We start from the raw sequence: 7,621 nt of genomic DNA on the forward strand, positions 1-7,621 counted from the left end.
ATCAGTATTCAAATATAGGTCTGACAAAAGTTTTATATGCCCTAGTTTGAACTATTATATTTGAAGTATTATATGGTATTATATTATAGCATAATCAGTTCTTTAGATTTCCCAAACTATTTCTTCTCTATATTTCTACTTCTGCAAAATGCTTATTTTGTAAGTTTGAAAGAATGCAATTAATGTGCTACAGTTCCTCTTAGTCTATTGCAGTTCCTCTTAATCAACTACCGTTCTCGCTAAATAATTTAAATAATCAGGATAAGTGTCCCATGTTAGAAGAGAATTTATATTCATTTTCTATGCATTTGTATTCAATGTCTATTCTTCATACATATAATTTGTTTATCTAGAGTTTTGCAGTACTTTTAGTGTGGGTCAATAAAATATATTTATGGTATGTTGAATTTTAACAAAAAGCTCTATTGTAACAAATGGTATGCTAAAGAGAATGGGACATGTTTATTACAATTTTTGGCTAGACATTAATATGACCATAGTCCATTTTTGTAATAGAGTTTACAAAGCAGAATTTTTTAAAATACATAATCATTTATTTTTAAATTAAGAAAAAAAGAAAGAAAAGAAAATACAGTAATAAAATACTAGAGTGCTAAAAGGTTAAATGCTTCTGACTAACTCGCTAAATTATAAAACTATTTGCAATTGTACAAAAGCAAAGCATACTTGGTTATAAAATAAAGTAATATAAAGTCACCCTCATATAAAATAGCATAAAAGTAGATAAATTGCCAAATTAAATTAAATTAAATCAGTTGTTTGCAATCAGACCATGCGCTGAAATGTTTTTGTATGGTTAATATATAATGAAAAGATTTTCCACTGCAAATGGAAAAATGATTCAAGAAAAGCTTCCCAATTTCTTGGTTTGGGGAAAGATTCTGGAAAAGATAATCAAGCAACGAATCACTGAACACCTAGAAGCAAACAAAGCAATAACCAAAAGCCAACATGGGTTTGTCAAAAACAGATCATACCAGACTAATCTTATTGCATTCTTTGACAAAGTGACAAAATTAGTAGACTAGAGGAATGCTGTCAATATAATTTACTTGGACTTCAGTAAAGCATTTGATAAAGTAGATCATAACCTACTACTAGATAAAGTAGAAAAATGTGGGTTAGACAGCACCACCACCAGATGGATTCGCAACTGACTTACCAACCGCACTCAACGTGTAGTTCTCAATGGAACTATATACACATGGAGGGAAGTATGCAGTGGGAACTATATCCACATGGAGGGAAGTATGCAGTGGAGTACCCCAAGGCCCTGTTTTAGGTCCAGTACTCTTCAACATCTTCATCAATGACTTGGACAAGGGGATAGATGGGGAACTCATCAAATTTGCAGATGACACCAAGCTGGCAGGAATAGCCAACACTCCAGAAGATAGGCTCAAGTTACAGTAGGATCTTGACAGACTTGAACATTGGGCACTATCTAACAAAATGAAATTCAAAAGTGAAAAAAGTAAGGTTCTACATTTAGACAAAAAAAAATGCACAGGTACCATATATGTGGTACCTTGCTCAATAGTAGTAACTGTGAGAGGGATCTTGGAGTCCTAGTGGACAACCATTTAGATATGAGCCAGCAGTGTGCAGCAGCTGCTAAAAAAGCCAACACAGTTCTGGGCTGCATAAACAGAGGGATAGAATCAAGATCACGTGAAGTGTTAGTGCCACTTTATAATGCCTTGGTAAGGCCACACTTGGAATATTGCATTCAGTTTTGGTCGCCACGATGTAAAAAAGATGCTGAGACTCTAGAAAGAGTGCAGAGAAGAGCAACAAAGATGATTAGGGGACTGGAGGCTAAAACATATGAAGAACGGTTGCAGGAACTCGGTATGTCTAGTTTAATAAAAAGAAGGACTAGGGAAGACATGATAGCAGTGTTCCAATATCTCAGGGGTTGCCACAAAGAAGAGGGAGTCGGGCTGTTCTCCAAAGCACCTGAGGGTAGAACAAGAAGCAATGGGTGGAAACTGATCAAGGAAAGAAGCAACTTAGAACTAAGGAGAAATTTCCTGAAAGTTAGAACAATTAATACGTGGAATGACTTGCCTGCAGAAATTTCCAACACTGGAAATTTTTAAGAAAATGTTGGATAACCATCTATCTGAGATGGTGTAGGGTTTCCTGCCTGGGCAGGGGGTTGGACTAGAAGGCCTCCAAGGTCCCTTCCAACTCTGTTGTTGTTATTATTATTTATATCTATATATCTATATATCTATATATATCTATATCTATATCTATCTATCTATCTATCTATCTATCTATCTATCTATCTATCTATCTATCTATCTATCTATCTATCTATCTATCTACACATACATACATACATACATACATACATATACATGCATATATATAACTTTTTAAAACTGTTTTTGTTTTATAAATTTCAGGAATCTTCAGGGGGAAAAAAACATTGTCTCCCGTCATAGGAGATTTACCTAAAATATATATATTTAGAATTTAAGTGATTTAAAGGAAACAAAAATGAATTTCTCTTATTATTTGACAGGTACTTGCTATCCAAACGGCAGATACACTGAGATTCCTACTGATAAGAAAGTCAACAGATTCTGTGAAAGTAGAGCAGAGACAAATACTCTACCTGGCTTTGCAGATGGATAATTATTTTCCAAAGGGAGAAATGTGAGGCCCTTGGTGCCCTCTGAGCTTTGTTTTCTTGCAGATGTTTTGTTACCAAACTAGGCAACATCTTCAGTTCTAGTAGGGAGTAGGATTTGCTTGTACACTTGTTTGTACACAAGTGGCTGTCAAGTTCTACACAAAAAGCTGTGTAGGATTTTTTCTATTTTCTTTATTTCCAGTTTCCTTCCATCTTTCCAGAAAGAAAGAAAGAAAGAAAGAAAGAAAGAATTCTTTATTGGCACACAAGGAATTTGTCTTTGGTGTATTTGCTCTCAGTGTACATAAAAAGTAAAGATACATTCATCAAGAATCATAACGTACAACACTTAATGATAGTCATAGGGTACAAATAAGCAATCGAATCATACTAGGAAACAATCAATATAAATCGTAAGGATACAAGCAACAGGTTACAGTTATACAGTCGTAAGTGGGAGGAGATGGGTGATAGGAACGATGAGAAAATTAATAGTAATAATAATAATGCAGACTTAGTGAATAGTTTCTTAGTGAATAGATGTTTCTGAGATTGTTATACATGATTTTATTCTAAGGTTGCACCTCAGAATTCTTGATGATCTTTTCTTTTATGTACACTGAGAGCATATGCACCAAGACAAATTCCTTGTGTGTCCAATCACACTTGGCCAATAAAGAATTCTATTCTATTCTATTCTATTCTATTCTATTCTATTCTATTCTACTCTAGGGCCTAATTCTGATTTGGATGTGCCAAAGAAACATGATATTTTTTTTTTTTGCTATTTCAGCAATAGTCTCTTTCACTTATCCAATTCTATTTTATTGTCTGAATATTATCTGAATCCATAATTAAACAACCTAAATTCATTCATTCTCATTCTCTTTCATTTGCTCTCTCTCTTTCTCTCTCTCTCCCTCCCTCCCTCATTCCAGACTCTCTCTCTCCAGGCAGACTTCATCCAACTAGACCAAAATTGAGCCCCACATTTATGTTGCTAAGTGAGACAGTTGTTAAATGCTTCATTTTAACAGCCACAGTTCTTAAGTAACTGTCCCAAAATCTTCAACCAAAAACTGTCTACTATTGACCTCACCCCATTCCTAAGAGGACTATAAGGGGAGTGCATAAGAGCACAAAAGGGCCTACCGTTCCTGTCCTATTGTTCCTTTCATTATATCAAATTAACATAGCTGTTGCATACTTTTACTTATATATTTATATTTTTCTTTTATGATGTATTGTTTTTTATCTATGACAATGTTTATGTATACTGTTGTGACAAATGAAATAAAAAATTTTAAAAAGTTAATAAGATGGTTTTTAAGTAAACCTGGATTCTCCATTAGTTTTGCTTGTCAGAAGGTCACAAAAGAGGATCACTTGAGCCGGGGTACAAACCAGTTACCAAGCATCCAATTTTTGATCATATGACCATGAAGGTGCTGCTGAATGATTATATGTGTGAAAAACAGTTTTAAATAACTTTTTAATGTGTCCTTATAACTTTGAACAGTCACTAAAGACATCGTTGTAGGTTGTTCTGATCTAGGCTTCCCAAAACCATGAAGCCAACCTCTCGTCCTGATAAAACTCCTTTTAGTTAGTTTAAAGGGAATTCCAGCAAAGTTTCAGGCAACAGTCCTTCCAGAGATTTCACAACTACAGACCTTTATTAGGCTTGGAGAGCTGCCAGGCCAATATCTTCCAAACGCCACTCTGTAGTAGACAATACTTGGCAAGAAATCAGAACTAATTGTCTCCTGCAAACTTCCCTCTCCTTTTGCTCCTCTTTATTCACTATGGAGGGGGCATTCACCATCCACCTGTGGGTTTACTCCTGAATTGACCCTTGTTTCTTAGCTGTTCCCTTCTCCTGGCAGCTCTGCACATGCACACATTGGGAACAGGCTCCAGCTGTTCTTCTGCCCCACTAATATCCAACTCTGAAGGCAGCTGACAACTGTCAGAGGGCCCTGGCCCATTTCTGCCTCCAATGCAGAGTGCTCGTCAGAGCCTTCCCCAGACTCCAGGACTGGCCCATGTTCCTCCCCAACCTCCTTACTGTCTGAATCTGCTGCCAGATCCGCTGGCTGTTGGCAGGCCACAACAGTAGGTTGAGGACTATCTGTATGTGATTCTCAGGAATAAAACTATAGTAATAGTAAGGTCAAACAAAATTAAGATAAATTCCATAAAACCTGTGTATAGAAGCTCCTTTTACTGATGTTTAATATGAAGTCAGATGTTAACAAGCAATGATAGAAGTGAACACTAAGAAGAGTTAATACAGTATGCATTGCACATTCTTTCATTATTCTTTTTTTGCCAGCTGATACTTCTATGCTAATATATATGGGTAAATATGTACTTGAAAAACATAGCAATATTGAAATATTTTTCAAAACTGCAGGATGCATATCATATTTTGCAAATTGGATCTGAGTATAGGGGAAAAACCTAATTTAAGAGTAACACCACATGAAAATGTGTAAATTGTAGTTGTTTACAACTGTAAATATTGTTTACAGAAAGGAATAGGCCAGGACAACTGTTATAGTTTTAATGTTATTGAGAGATTAGAAAAGGCAAAGTTAGAGTTTGCCAAACAATAAGATGGGAAAATGATAGAGAAAGAGCATAAATTTGAACATCATACTTCAAAAAGCTTTTCACATCAATTCTCTACATGCCTGAGAACATTAAAAAAAAATCTGAACTGGATTTATTCTGCATTGACACTTGACACAAAAGATATATCAGCAAAATTATTTACTGTTTTTAAATTTTCTTTTTTATACGAGTCATTTTTATTCATTCCAATTACATTGTATAATGGGCAAAATATAGCAAGTCTTCTAAAAACACATTTTAGTGCTTATTACTGCATGTTTGAGAATACATAATAGATGGAACCATTTAGAAAGATAATTTAGTTTGCTGTGAAAGAGGCAATGAACTGTGCTTTTAATGCCTAATTTATAAAAATACATCCATTATGAAAGATGTGACAAATTTTATAATGCTTTCTTCTTTCTTTGCATTTCAAAAGCTGACAGAAAAACCAGGGAGCTATGTATTTGCCTCTAAGGTTTTGCCAGAGCACAGCTAAAAATAAAGAGTCAGTCTGACTGCTTTTAGCAAGGGCTTGCAAGCCACTTCATACCTGTGATCTGCAGTTCAAGTACATGCAGCAAAATGGGATTAAATCACTGAATTACTCATACTTTACCAAAACCTAGTATTTGTTATGGAAAACTCTAGTGGAAAACTTTGTTCACAATAAATGTGAAAATGAGCATGCTCCAAACTCATTGTCATGTCCCACCCCCACTCTGATGAATGAGTCAAGGAAGTCCGTAGCAAACTTGGCAACAAAGCCTCTGCAGCTTGCCAAGTTCCTTCGAGGTTTATCAGGGCAGGCAGGAGTCCAAGTTGTGACTTCAGTGATAGGGTTGCTGATAGTATCAGCAAACTAGAGAAGACTTTGCTTGACTCAAGGTTGGAATGCCAAAAGCAGGTCCTTTATATAGGCTGTGGGGTGTGGCTCCGTGACTCAGCATTTATCCAGGCCTGCCCCACCCTTCCTTCTGCTGGCGTCGCCTCTCAGATCTCCGGAAGCGAGGGTCCACCCACTTTGAATTGTCTTCAGCTGGAACTGCTGTCAAGGTCTGGGAAAGGGAGGGGTCAGAGAGAGTAGGCCCGGGTAATTCCACCACCTGGCTAGCTTCCTGCTCTGAAGGCTGAGCCAAAGGAACACACGCTGTATGAGTAAGGTTTATTGGGCTTCTCCTTTCACTCCTTGAATCCTCTCCGGGCATGGGGCCAGGGCCGGGGGCTGGAGTCATAACAGGCCATTCATCTTCATTATCAGACTCGGAGTCTGATAAAAGGCCCAGTTGGAGACAGGAGGGGCCCGGCTGAGGAGAGAAGGGAGGACGAGTCACAACACTCATTTTGGTCTGGAGCAGTGGTGTCAAACTCGATTTCATTGAGGGCCACATCAGGTTGTGTTTGACCTCAGGTGGATGGGTAGCTGTGGCTGGGGTGGGCATGGCTAACTCAACATCAGTCGTGTTGGGCCTGCGGTGGCTTGGGTTTTTGGTTGCGACAGAAAAAAATGGAACTCAGGCGGGCTTCCTGTGGCCTTCCCGAGCTCCATTTTCAATGGCAGAAGCACTGTGGGCCGGTCCTTCACAATTTCCACGGCAGCCGCATAGGTCAGATCGAAGCACCACCATGGACCGGATCCAGACCACAGCAGGGGTGAAATCCAGCAGGTTCTGACAGGTTCTGGATAACCAGTAGTGGACCTTTTGAGTAGTTCAGAGAACTGGCAAATACCACATCTGGCTGGCCCTAGAGTGGGATGGGAATGGAGATTTTGCAATATCCTTCCCCCAGGAGTGGGGAGGGAATAGGGATTTTGCAGTATCCTTAACCCCCGGGGTGGGGTGGGAAAGGAGAGTTTGCAGTATCCTTCCCCTGCCATGCCCACCAAGCCACGCCCACCATGCCACAACATGCCCACCAAGCCACACCCACAGAACCTGTTATGTCCTCCTCGCCTCCGTCCGAACGATGGCTTAATTAGCCGGTTCTTATCAGCTCTGGCAGCAAAAGAGCCAGCGTCTGCCAAGAGCCCTCGTTTGCTGCCAAGACACTGGTGAGTCACAATCTTCAGCTCTAGTCAATCCATGGATTTGCCTGATACAAAGAGACACACCAGCTCTTGCTGCCTTTTATATCCTGTGGGGTGTGGCTCCATGACTCAGCACTTCCTAGGCCTGCCCCTCCCCTCCTTCTGTTGTTCTCTTCTCTCCTGCCTACAAAACCTGGGATTGAGCCAAGCCTGATTGCTGTCAGCTGGGTCTGCAGGCGTGGCCTGGGGGGGGGAAGAGTCAGGGGAAGGAGGCCTCATTATCTCTTTCGCTTGGCCTGCTTCTGGCTCCT

Source organism: Ahaetulla prasina, chromosome 5, assembly GCF_028640845.1.
Source record: "Ahaetulla prasina isolate Xishuangbanna chromosome 5, ASM2864084v1, whole genome shotgun sequence".
NCBI lineage: Eukaryota > Metazoa > Chordata > Lepidosauria > Squamata > Colubridae > Ahaetulla > Ahaetulla prasina.